Genomic DNA, 12,228 nt, shown 5'->3' with positions numbered 1-12,228 from the left:
AAAAAAAAAAAAATAGAAATAGTCAAAAAAGATGCAGTGTTTTCAGGCATCAAATAATGTGAAGAAAACAAGTTCATGTTAATCTAGAAACAACAATACTAATGTTTTAACTCTGGAAGAGTTCAGAGATCAATATTTGGTGGAATAACCACGAGGTTTTCAGTGGGATTCAGTGGTCTCTTCATTTTTTAGGAGACCGTCATGTGGCAATTTCCATCAACCACCTTAAAATGCTAAATCAATGGACGCATTTCTTAGCACGCCTAACTGGATCAGTTTAGATTTATATTTGAGGCGGCATGCACATTTAGCCTGATCAAGTTGACTCCATGCAAACCTCTGACCAGCACTGTAGTTTCTGAACCCACATTAAGGTTCCTCTGAAGAAATGCATGAAATTAGTTTGAGCTTCAGTGGGGACAGCAGCGACGGCTGCAGGCGGTACAGTCTGTCCCAGTATTGTGAGTTTGAGATCTGAGAAACACCTTGAGGGAATTTGCTCACATTAAGCAAATGCCTCCACATGGACTCAAGGATGAATGCATTCAAAGTGTTTTTCGTGCAAGTTCTAATGTCATTGTCGAAGTGATTTTTCAGGATTTATTGTATTTTCATGAGTTATTTTCAATGTGCTTTTGTATTTTTTTAAATCTTATTTAACAAAGGCTAATTGTGCAAACTCCCAGTGTATGTTTTTTAATGTGGTGTAATTAATGTACATATTTTACAATTCCCTCCCTTGCAGATAAAGAATCCACTGCTAAAGCATTTTTAATCAACATTACATGGTGCTGACTGTGATAGCACCACGCCTAACTGGATCAGGAGTCTTCCTGCGTTATTTGGTGACTCCCCTGAATCTCAAAATCCTTCAGCAATTAATATACAGAGGCCTGCATTAGGACGTAAACAGTGTAACTTCATGTGGTTGCCATGCTCAATCTTAAAAACATTTTTTTTTTATATTGTCACAAAAGTTTTCCTGCTCCGGTGTTTATAATGAGGACCCAAAGAAGGCAGACTTGATGTAAAAAATAAAGACACTTAATTTAAAAAAAAAAGAAGAAAAAAAATCTATAAAAATTAATTGGAGAACAGAAAACAATGCAAAACACAAGAAAATTTATTAAAAAGTAGATTTAAGATATATACTTTTGACTGGCTTTTAAAAGGGATCACAGGTTCTGCCAATCTAAAGATGCACAGATGCTCAAGAAGATCAGGAAAATAAAAAAAAATTGGCCGTCCTCATTTGAGGATAGGAGCAGTCGGTGTAGTAACAGGAATAACCATATAATAATGTGAAATAACAACTCAGTGCTCCCTCTGCCCTTTAAAACTATGTATATATATATATACATACATATATAAAAATTCCCTTCTCACCCTCCGCGGGTGGTCTCTTTCATCCTCTGAGCTCGGGTCCTCTACCAGAGGCCTGGGAGCTTGAGGGTTCTGCGCAGTATCTTGGCTGTGCCTAGAACTGCACATTTCTGGACTGAGATGTCTGATGTTGTTCCTGGGATCTGTTTGAGCCACTGCTCCAGTTTGGGGGTGACTGCCCCGAGGGCCCCTATGACCACAGGCACCACTGTGGTCTTCACCTTCCAGGCCTTCTCCAGTTCCTCTCTGAGGCCCTGGTATTTCTCCAGTTTCTCATGCTCCTTTTTCCTGATGTTGTGGTCACTTGGTATTGCTACATCCACCACAACGGCTTTCCTCTGTTCTTTATCCACCACCACAATGTCCGGTTGGTTCGCCATTACCATCTTGTCTGTTTGGATCTGGAAGTCCCACAGGATCTTAGCTCGGTCATTCTCCACCACCTTTGGGGGTGTCCCCCACTTTGACCTCGGGGCTTCCAGTCCATATTCGGCACAGATGTTCCTGTACACTATGCCCGCCACTTGGTTCTTTAAACTTTTAGCAAATGTTAGTGTCTTACAATAACTCAGTAACGGAAGTGAGAACTACTATATATATATATATATATATATATATATATATATATATATATATATATATATATATATATATATAGTAGTTCTCACTTCCGTTACTGAGTTATTGTAAGACACTAACATTTGCTAAAAGTTTAAAGAATGTGCTCGCAAATGAGTTTTCGTCGTACAACATCAGTGAGGAATGTAAAACTGGTATTTTCCTCTTTTTTAATTGGGCAGACATTGCCTAAAAGAAAAAGACAATGTTCATTAAAATGATTCATTAGGATATCTACATCATTAAAAGTGGATAATAATACAATTAAAAGCCTCAGAAAACACGACAGTAGTAAAAAATAAAAAAAACTTAACAAGTGAGAGTAGATTAAAAATTACAGTGGTGGTCAGAAATAAAAATGTCCTAATGAGAAAGAAAACATTAAAACCTGAAATGAAATGTCAAGAGTTTGCGCTTTGGTGTGAACTGGACCAGAAACTTGCTTGTAAAACTAAAAGCTGAGAGGTCAGTCATCCTCAACATAAATATTAAAATCCCCAACCTGTACAGTTTCTCCGTGGAGGATAAATAAGTTAGTAAAATCATTTCAGAATGTACTTTTTGGACTGGGTAGACGGTGTGCGAAGGCGCAGAAATTGTTCTATGTTAGATGAACGACACAAAAGAAAACGCAGCAGCGAGACCTCCAAGACCCGACACCTTAGGCGGCCGATAAAAGCTTGGACACATTTCAGTAAGAGGTGTGGACCACTGCCAGGGCTCAGTCAGGAATAAAAACTATCCTCCTTAGTTTCCTTGATACTGCAGACATATATTGAATGATGGTCCACTTTTATTTTTTTTTATTTCATTCACTGGACAATCTTGACTGATTTTAACATTTTTGATGTTTTAACAAAGACCCACTCAGGGTATCAGCAGGTTTGAAATGCTTTCTCCAACACTGAGCATCTGAAAATTGCTTGATCAGGACAATCCTAGTTTGAAAATGAAAAAATACCAAAGATAACACAGTTTGACAAACCCACAATGGCCTTTCAGTACCAACCAGAGGAATGCCAAATAGCTGTCAGCTGTTAACCTGTAGTACAAAAACTGATGGATGATGCACTACTTACTGACTTTTTGTTTTGTTTGTTTTGTTTTGTTTTTATGAACATTTATTTCAGAAACATTACATTTTTTTAAAAATCGCAACTTCTTGCACATTTACCTCGGCACTATTGTTACTATTTTTAGGTTGAAATAATCTGTGAAGTGACATTTGTGTACATGCATGTCAGGGTGAAACAATCGCTTGGGAGGACCGGCTGCTGATTAAAGAGGAACGTTTTAAGATTTAACCTCTGTCGGGCTTTTTGTTTCTTTTTTGCGCAATAAAATGATACTAAGAGAGAAACTGAAGACAGCATAAGAATCAAATTGGTTACTCGTCTGTGATGTTGTGCGGCCAGGCTGAAGATATTGCATAACATTAGGTTCTCTTATAATGAAGTGGGTTAATCCATTTTAGCCAAAATATAATACAAAAGTGACATAGCTCACAATATAATAATATCCTTAAGCTGTAGCTGTTGCAGCTGTGAAGGTACTTGAATTTGTTACTTGTTTCACTGTGAGATTTCTGTGTGGTTTTAACTAGAGTACTATCACCACTATCATGGTCTTTTTTTTTTTTTACTTTCTAGATATGTATGTTTTTGTATTCTGCGTGCGCCTGCATGGGGAAGCGGCAACATGTGCAATGATGCATTGTTCCTTCGTCCTCTGTGCAGTCCATGTGATCATAAGCCAATAACTGGGCTTGATGGGGTGGGATGAGCAATGAGCGCTGCATCTCTGCGGAGAGTGATACTGAGAAAGGGATGGATGATGTGTGCTGATGCAGACGGGACTGCTTTCTGCCTGGCATGGCCGCCGAGCACCTGAGACCAGAGCCAAAGCAGCACAGCCAATTGCAGCTCATGCAGCCAGGCATTGAGAGATCACCTCAGGACGAGTGTTATGCAAAGTAACATGATGGAAAAGTGTAATATCTGCCGAAAGACTGATAGTCGAGGCATAATTTGTGGTAATTTTAGCCTCCATTTCACTTTGAGTACCAATTATGTCATGATGTATCGCACGTATAAATCACTTGGCCGTGTTTAATGACGTGTCAGGATTTCAGAGCTGGAAACACAGACAGATGAGCCTCATGTTTGCACTAATTACTAAACCCCAACAGTACGGAGAAAATAAATGGTAATCCAGTTGGCCGTTGGTGCCGAACACCAACCAGCAGCTGAATTAGAAACAGTTTTGGACCATCATCGTGTTGCATCCTTCTTATCTGCCACAAGCTGCTTGTTGACAAAAAAAAAAAAAAAAAAAAAAAAAAAAAGGAAACAAACGGTAACAGACGAAAGCAAACGTCGAACTTTCTGGATGATTAGGAAGATGTATCAGATGAAATGTTCACTGCGCAGCATCACAGTGGTCAAAAGTCCTCGCCACGAACTACATTTATATCATTGCATAAACCAGTGCAATTACATGCAAATGTACTCAGGTGCCAGCTGAGACTTAATAGGTACAACAATCACACATCTGAGCCTTCACGAGAAATCCTCCGGTTTGTCTCCGTGCCTGCAGTGTGGAGATAAACAAAACCAAAAAGGCTCATCCATTTGCAAGTGCAGGCTTTCCTCTGTGCTCATCTCAGTATTTAGCTTCCAGGACAATACAAGCTTGACGGAGAACATGGGCCCAATTCTGTTCAATAATCATCCATTTCATGCCATCTTTCCCTCTGCAGCCGACTGCTTTTCGCCTTATGGCCTCATTTCACAGGCTTTAAATCCAAACCGGGTGTGATGATAGAGAAGATGAAAATCTATTTTGTATTCCTGCCTAATAAAGTAATGAGTCAATGCAACCAGTATTGTTAAAAGTACACAGAAAACTTTTTCATTTCAGTGTGCTGACCTGATATTACTGGAAAGACAACTTGAATTGTCACCAGCACATATTACCTTATTCACAAGCCGGCCTGTAAGTGTGGTAAAATGTTCATCATGACGTATTTGCCAATCTTTGAATCTTGCTAACAACAAAAAGTTTCCATTTATGAAATATTTCAAACTCAAACAGATAGTTTATGGGTTGTACAGACAAACAAAGTAGTCTCAGTATTTCATATTTCCTACTGAACAAACATCTGTTATAATTCATCTCACTGGTAATAAAGAAAATACCAAATGGATATTAATTCATCATCCATTCATTTCCCACAGTCATTTAATTCTGGCTGGATAGACTAGGTTGGTGATCCCTGTTTTAAAAAGTGACATTTATTCCTAAAAAATGACTAAAAAAGAGCAAAGATTGAATAAAGATTAAGTAAAAATCACAATATATATATATATATATATATATATATATATATATATATATATATATATATATATATATATATATATATATATATATATATATATATATATATATATATATATATAAGGGCAACGTTACTCAGAAAATAAAGCTTCAGCCCACCTGAGTGCTCTGCAGAGTCCAGTGATCTAAGAGATCTTTGAGACCTCTTCAGGGAACTAGTGAGAAGACTGGCTGTGGATACCGGAAAACACTGGAGGAAAAAGTCCCTCCATTTCGACGCTGAAAGGCTCTGGAGTGGGCGAGAGAATGTCACGGAAAACCAAGAAGCTGAAGTTGCTGCAACAGCCTCAGGGGGTGGTGGAAAATAAAATCTGATGTTTGTCTCCTGTGGTAAAATGGATAATTGATCCAGGCACTAGTTAGTAAAAGTCTGTTGTTTTCTCAAAAGTTCTCATGTAAGTGAAGCTTGATGCTTGTTTGTGCCTGACTTGGTGAATGCAAGGTGCTATCGCACTAACTGTTCAACAAGTGCCAGGATTTATTAACATTTTTTTAGGCTGAAAATGCAAAAATCTCTGTGGTAGGATTTGGACTTTAAAATAAAATGACCTTTTAAAACTAACAAGCATGCCTGTCAGCATTTGTGTGGGAGGGATGCATTTCCAGTTTTGAATGGTTTGAAACTTTTAATGCGTCGTTGGTGTTGTTTCTGGAAAAAAAAAAAATCTGCATAACGAGAGAAACTGCTCACAAGTTTTTTATATTGGTTTCATGCCTAAAATATGAACATAAGAAAATGTTCTGCCAAGTATAAGGCAGATTATTATCTCTAGTCATGTATTAAATGCTGCAGGGATTTATTAGTGACAGTTCATTCCTCTTTTCCCTTTATCCCCTATTCCCTGTCGTGCTTCTTGCTTCATCTCTCAGAAATGTCCGACCATAAATCTGTTGCTTTGAACTCCATGGTGTGAGTTTGAAAAATAAAGTTTTACATGAATATCAGATAAATAATTGTCAGGAGAAGAGAATAGTGAAGATACATCTATAGACATTCAACAAGAGAAGATATATGTGCCCCAGTTTTGTCTTTTCTTTTTTTTTTAACTTCTTTCTACTTTTGCCGGTGGTCAAGTGCTCAGCTGTCAACGCTTCCCATGAACAAAAAGAGACAGACAGAAATGTAGTTCCTGCTCAGCAAGTACAGTGATACGGTCTCAGGTCTCCTGTTTTTCGATTTGTGCAAACAGAAGACAGATTGGGGTGATGGGAAGAAGGAAAGATGCAGAAGACAACAGAGATAAAAAAAAAAAAATTTAAAAAAAAGGAGGAGATGGGGAAGGAATGAGGGAAATAGAAGGTGAAAGACGAGGAAAGCTGTCATCGTAGAGCGTCTGACTCATTCGGAGCTGGATATAGCACCGAGCTGTGAGGCATGTCGCCTAATTTACGATCGCTCAGGAACAATTACATTCCTTCAAGCTGGAATCCGTCTCATATAGGAGATGGAGCTGGTCTTTACAAAACCGGACTGAAACTAGATTTTTCAGCTTGTCTCAGGTTTTCTATGGGATTTAAGTCAGAGGACGTAAATGGCCATAGAAGAGGATTGACTTTTATATCATGGTGAAGCATTTTTGTGTTGATTTTGCTGTTGGTTTGGTGAATGATTGGATGACGAGACATTTTCAGTTTTCTAGGAAATGTCTTGCGCTGTAAATCGGTTTTCATGTGCATTTGGAAGGGAAACAGGTAGCAGGAGCTTTGCAGCAAAGCTCCTGCTACCTGCATGTCAGTGTTTGTCCACATATTCATCCGTTGGTTCACACCAAACCCAGATGGAGTAAAAAAATAAAAAATTAAAAACACCACTGTGTTTGTCTTCAAGTTTATTTTTGTGTTAGACTTACTTTGTGTTTCGATAGAATGAAAAACAAATAGTATTCAAACTACGATCTTACTGAGATGTTAGCTCTTTTAAAGCCAAACTAGCTCTCTAGGAAAAATATGTATATATTTTTTCCCACTTGAAAAATCACAAGTTCATTTTGAATAACCAATTTCTGTGGAAAGCTGAGTTCAGTTTCACTAAACACAGTTAGAGTGTATTACTGCCAGATTTGTAGATTTAACAAATCACTTAAACATCGAATCTGATAGCATTAAATAGGATAAAATATCTAAAAAATATATTTAAAAAAACAACACATTGAGTCCTAATCTAAAGAAATTTAAGAACAGGTAAGAAACCAGAAGAATTCATTGGTACACTGAAAAAAGTAAGCTATAGAATTTACCTAATAAATCTGAGGTAACAATTTGCATCCACTCTTTTGTGGTAAATTTAGTACCATATATTGAGTATAAAATAACTGAACAAAAAATATATGAAATACTTAAAGAAATTGGGTAAAATTTACCTCATATTTATGTATATATTCAACAGCTACTTACTCAGTTAAATTAGGTAAAACTATGTCTTGTTTGCTAGTAGGTAATACCTGATGATTACAAATAAAGGTTAATTAAAATCAGTTAATAACCATTACTTATTCTGAGAAGGTAAGACTTACCCCCAAAAAAGACATTCAGATCATACACCTTTTCAATGTTTTTAATCCATAAAGTCATCAAAAACAGAAACACAGAATAAATTGCAGCACAACAGTGTCACAGAACATTACAAATAATGAACCTGCGTTATAACCTAACAACTTCAAATGTTGTTTCAGTAATGTTGGACAATAAAACATATTGTCCAACATCTGCTCAATAAGAAAGGAGTAGATCAGAGAAAAGGAGAAGTGAGGAGAGAAGAGAAAATGAAAGAAGTGAGGTGATCAGAGCAGAGGTGCAAGGGATGTCCAGTCACATGAAGATTTTCTTGTATCTAAACTCTTACTTGTGTTTCTTCAGCCACATACAACAGTGACTGAGCAAATCAGCAATCTGCAGGTGTATTTATACACAAATAACTGAACTGCCTTGTTTATAAGCAGCAATAATACACTAAATTATCCAAAAAATTAATAAAGTGCAGTACAACAGCTTTACACAACATTTCAATGAATAAACCTGTTTTATAACTCACTATGCTAATGGCTTCAAATGTTCTTTCTGGATAATTTGTCAGTGCAAACAACACTTTCAGAGACCCCTTATTCTATTTTAAAAGCCACAAAATCCACACACAAACTCTACAAGATTGTTTCTGTGTGTACAGTATCAAACTTCTGGATAAAGACAAATCAGGAAATCAACATTCTTTAGTTTCTGTGCTTGCTCTCACTCTCAGAGATAGGATGAGAATAAAAGAAACAAACAAATGGGGAGGGAAAGAGGGAGAGTTCAAAATTCTTCAGGATTCACTCAGTGGTATTGACCAGACTGGCCAGTTTCTATTGCTTTTCCAGTTCTGTCATTGTGGAGAAATCAGAGAACAATGGAGTGGGCTGAGAGAGGCTGCAACATACTTATGTATCCATCTGTACATATATTTCTGTGTCTGTGTGTGGAGCAGAGGAGGGAAGAGGACAAAAGTATATAAAACTATACTCCATTAAAAATATCTGTCCAGACAAAAGATCCTCTTGGAACGAGAGGGGAAATGTATGTCTATTGCATGAGCTTGTTTTTGAGGCTGTGGACCTTCTTCAGTAGTTTTACCCCATCAAATTCCAAAAAAAGTTTTTGAAAAGCTTCAAATGTGTTCTTGAGCTGCTTTGGATAGTCAAGATTGAGGGCATATATCAGTCCCATCAGCAGCACACATGCCTTTATTCGGCTTCCACATCCTTCCATCACTTGGTTTCCCTCAGTCACTATCGACACATCTGATGGATCCTCCTCAGCCATGATGTTGTGCATCACGATCACCTTCATTGTTTTGTCTGTGTAGTCCTCACATTCCTACATGTTAAAAAGAAAGAAACAAAGAAGATACACATTATTAATTTAATTGAAGATGCTGTTTCAATACATTTCAACTTATTTAAAGGAGACCAAAGGGGAGTGATTAGAAGATAAAAGGAAAAGGGGAGAGAGAGGAAAGGAGTGGAGAGGATCCCTTGAGTTAATCATCTGTTATCAATGACATACCTGGCAGTCATGGAAAATATCTTCTTGTCTTTCACCAAAATAGTTAATGAGGCAGCAGACAACTGCATCCCTTTTTTTTCCTCAATGCTCTGTGTCTGTAGGGAGATACAATTTAGTGAAAAGACTGTTAGTGGAGAGTGGGGAGAGAATTACATACAGTAAGACAGAATTGCTTTAAAAAAAGGGGTAGTTTAAGTTGGTAAGGAGCTCAACTTTGTTCACAACAAAGCAATTCTTTACAAATTATTTCACTTTTAATTCACGTATATCAATAATGACATATTTGTGAAAAAAAGTAAAATAACATACGTCATTTATAGTGTCCAGCGCATCTTGGAACCAGCAGCCCCTTCTTTAGACCGCAGCTTTAGCATGAATGTCTCCTCCAAGGAAAATGTAGTGATACGTCTGAACTCTTCCTTGATCTAGGTAATAAAAGGACAAAAATAACATTTTAAATGAGACCAGATCTCATAGGCATGGGCATGCAGGTAATCTGGAGAGCGGATCATTTTGTTTTTAAACAGACCGCGGCAGAGACCGACTAGCTGCCATGTTAAGGGAGCTAACAGAGCTAACAGGTAAACAACATAAAACACGTCAGTCATTTCATATGTTGGCGACATATTAGCATAGTAGTATTTTAAGACTGAGGCGAAAATACACTAATGAATTGTTCCTCATTGACAGCAGTGTATTTCGGTGCAGCGTGAAGTGGGAGCAGAGACCTGCAGATACTTAATGACCATTATACCTTAACCACACTTGTCAAAAGCTGAACTATCCCCTTTACAGTCTATCCTAAACATCCGCCCATTCAATATATTAGAAAAAGCTGGAGTTGACTAGTTTCTAACCTTAAAACCAGCGGTCAGACTCAGTCATGCATGCTAGCTAATATTGTAAAGAGCACACCGCGAACATTTCATTGCAACTTAGTTGTCCAGACAGTTAACGGTCATGGTGGCGCCAGGGACAGACTCAAACTTTGATTTCAAGTAATGGCATGTTACACAGATGCATATTGAAATAAGTGAAGTGAAATATCTCATCATTTCAAATATTACAATTTGCCTTCGCGCTATTATTCACAAATAGCTTACCTTCAGCTCACGGTTCGATGGCAGAGAGGATCCAGAGTTCCTTGTCCCGCTCATTCAAAAACGGACTTCTTCTCCTTTTTGTTTTAATGGCGGTTGGCAAGCAACTTAATGGTGTGCATTACCGCCACCTACTGGTACGGAGTGTGGATCAGGACGCGTGCACCGGACTCAAGATTCGGGGGTATATTTTACTCTATTTTCCTATGTAACAGGTTTTTACTGTTAACGAATGGGTAGCATATGTATAATTTACCCATTATTTTATAATTCCTTAGCTAACTGAAAAAATCTATTACATTTTATATGATTTTTTTAGATCATATTTACCACTCTCCAAAATCACTTTTTTCAGTGTATCTTTTAGTCTAAAAAGAGTTATAAAACCATTTTTAAGGCTCTGAGTCCACAGCAAGAGTGAACTTTTCACCAATGAAAAAAAACACAGAACAACGATGAACTGGCCAAACAAAACTGACATGAGAAGACATCAATGACGTATCCAGGACATCTCAAAAGAACCTGTGACAATATCTACAGCAGTGGAAATAATACATGTTCGAATCAGTGATCATGACTCCAATAAAAAGAAAGACTCTTGGCAAACAAGGCATCCATAGGACGATTTCTACTTGAGAACCACTGCTGCTCAAAAGAAACCCAAAGGCTCAGCAGCCATTTGCTAAGAAAAAGACGTTTTTAGAAACACAAGATTTCTAGAGTAGCATTTTATGGTAGAGGAAAGTGGAACATTGAATTTTGTGCTGACAGTCAAACACAGAGGTGGAAGTGTGATGCTTTGGGACTGCTGTGCTACTTGAGAACTTGGATGACTTGGATGATTTACCATCTCTGATGGAACACTGATGGAATGCCAACATAATGTGACCAATACAATAGTGTACAATACAGTAGAAGCTGCATAATTTAAAAGGTATCTTAATGTTGTTACTGAAATCAACAAACTGCTTTATTTCACTTCCAATGCCAACATTTTGTTGTTTCAAAATTGTTCTCAGCATTAAGTGCAACAACTCGAGATCACAGACATGCACGCAATATCTGATTTTTATTCGGTCACATTTTGCAGTGCCATTATGTCTGCAGTTATCCACAGAGGCGGTTAAGGGCATCTGCTTGGCATGTTCTCTGTCTATAAGAGCCTGCAGAAAGTCCTGGATGTGAATACTGCAGTCAAATAGCTGTAATTATCTGCAATCAGCCGACAAGCAGGGGCCGGCTGAAAGGCTGCTCACAGACAAACACGGTTGAGGGCGGGAGAGGCGTCGACGGGCATGAAGGGAGAAACATCTCCGGGAAAGAAAAGGGAAATGGCAGAGATGTTGGATTCAGAAGAGATCAGACGCCAAGCTCCTGCAGTAGACTCAGAATCAGAGCAGAATGTGAATAAAAATCAGACGAGGAAATGACAAGATTGGAGATTGCCATCTTTGAAGCTTTATGCCTCCTACACAACCTCGTGTTTTTATCAAAAAAGAAGCAGCTTGCTGCCAAAATCCTAAAGGCATGGCATCTTAAAGTAGCTGTAGATATATGTATATATGTATATATATGTATATATACACTGCTCAAAAAAGTAAAGGGAACACTCAAATAACACATCCTAGATCTGAATGAATGAAATATTCTCATTGAATACTTTGTTCTGTACAAAGTTGAATGTGCTGAC

At 37.8% G+C, this 12,228-nt stretch overlaps 1 pseudogene across 1 annotated transcript; it reads right to left on the bottom strand.

Annotated features, from left to right (window-relative positions):
* Positions 1-7,938: 7,938 nt before the first annotated feature.
* LOC148154796 (uncharacterized) lies at positions 7,939-10,595 on the bottom strand (annotated as a pseudogene). Its single transcript, XR_015765872.1, has 4 exons — positions 10,542-10,595; positions 9,748-9,863; positions 9,439-9,533; positions 7,939-9,249 (listed from the first exon to the last, which is right to left on the bottom strand). The product of XR_015765872.1 is annotated as an uncharacterized LOC148154796 (transcript).
* Between the last annotated feature and the right edge of the window lie 1,633 nt (positions 10,596-12,228).

This window comes from Poecilia mexicana, unplaced genomic scaffold, assembly GCF_051168715.1.
Source record: "Poecilia mexicana isolate PSO_F unplaced genomic scaffold, ASM5116871v1 scaffold_17, whole genome shotgun sequence".
Classification (NCBI taxonomy): domain Eukaryota; kingdom Metazoa; phylum Chordata; class Actinopteri; order Cyprinodontiformes; family Poeciliidae; genus Poecilia; species Poecilia mexicana.
Note: the sequence above shows the minus strand (reverse complement) of the source record. Positions and strands in the feature narration are given on the sequence as shown.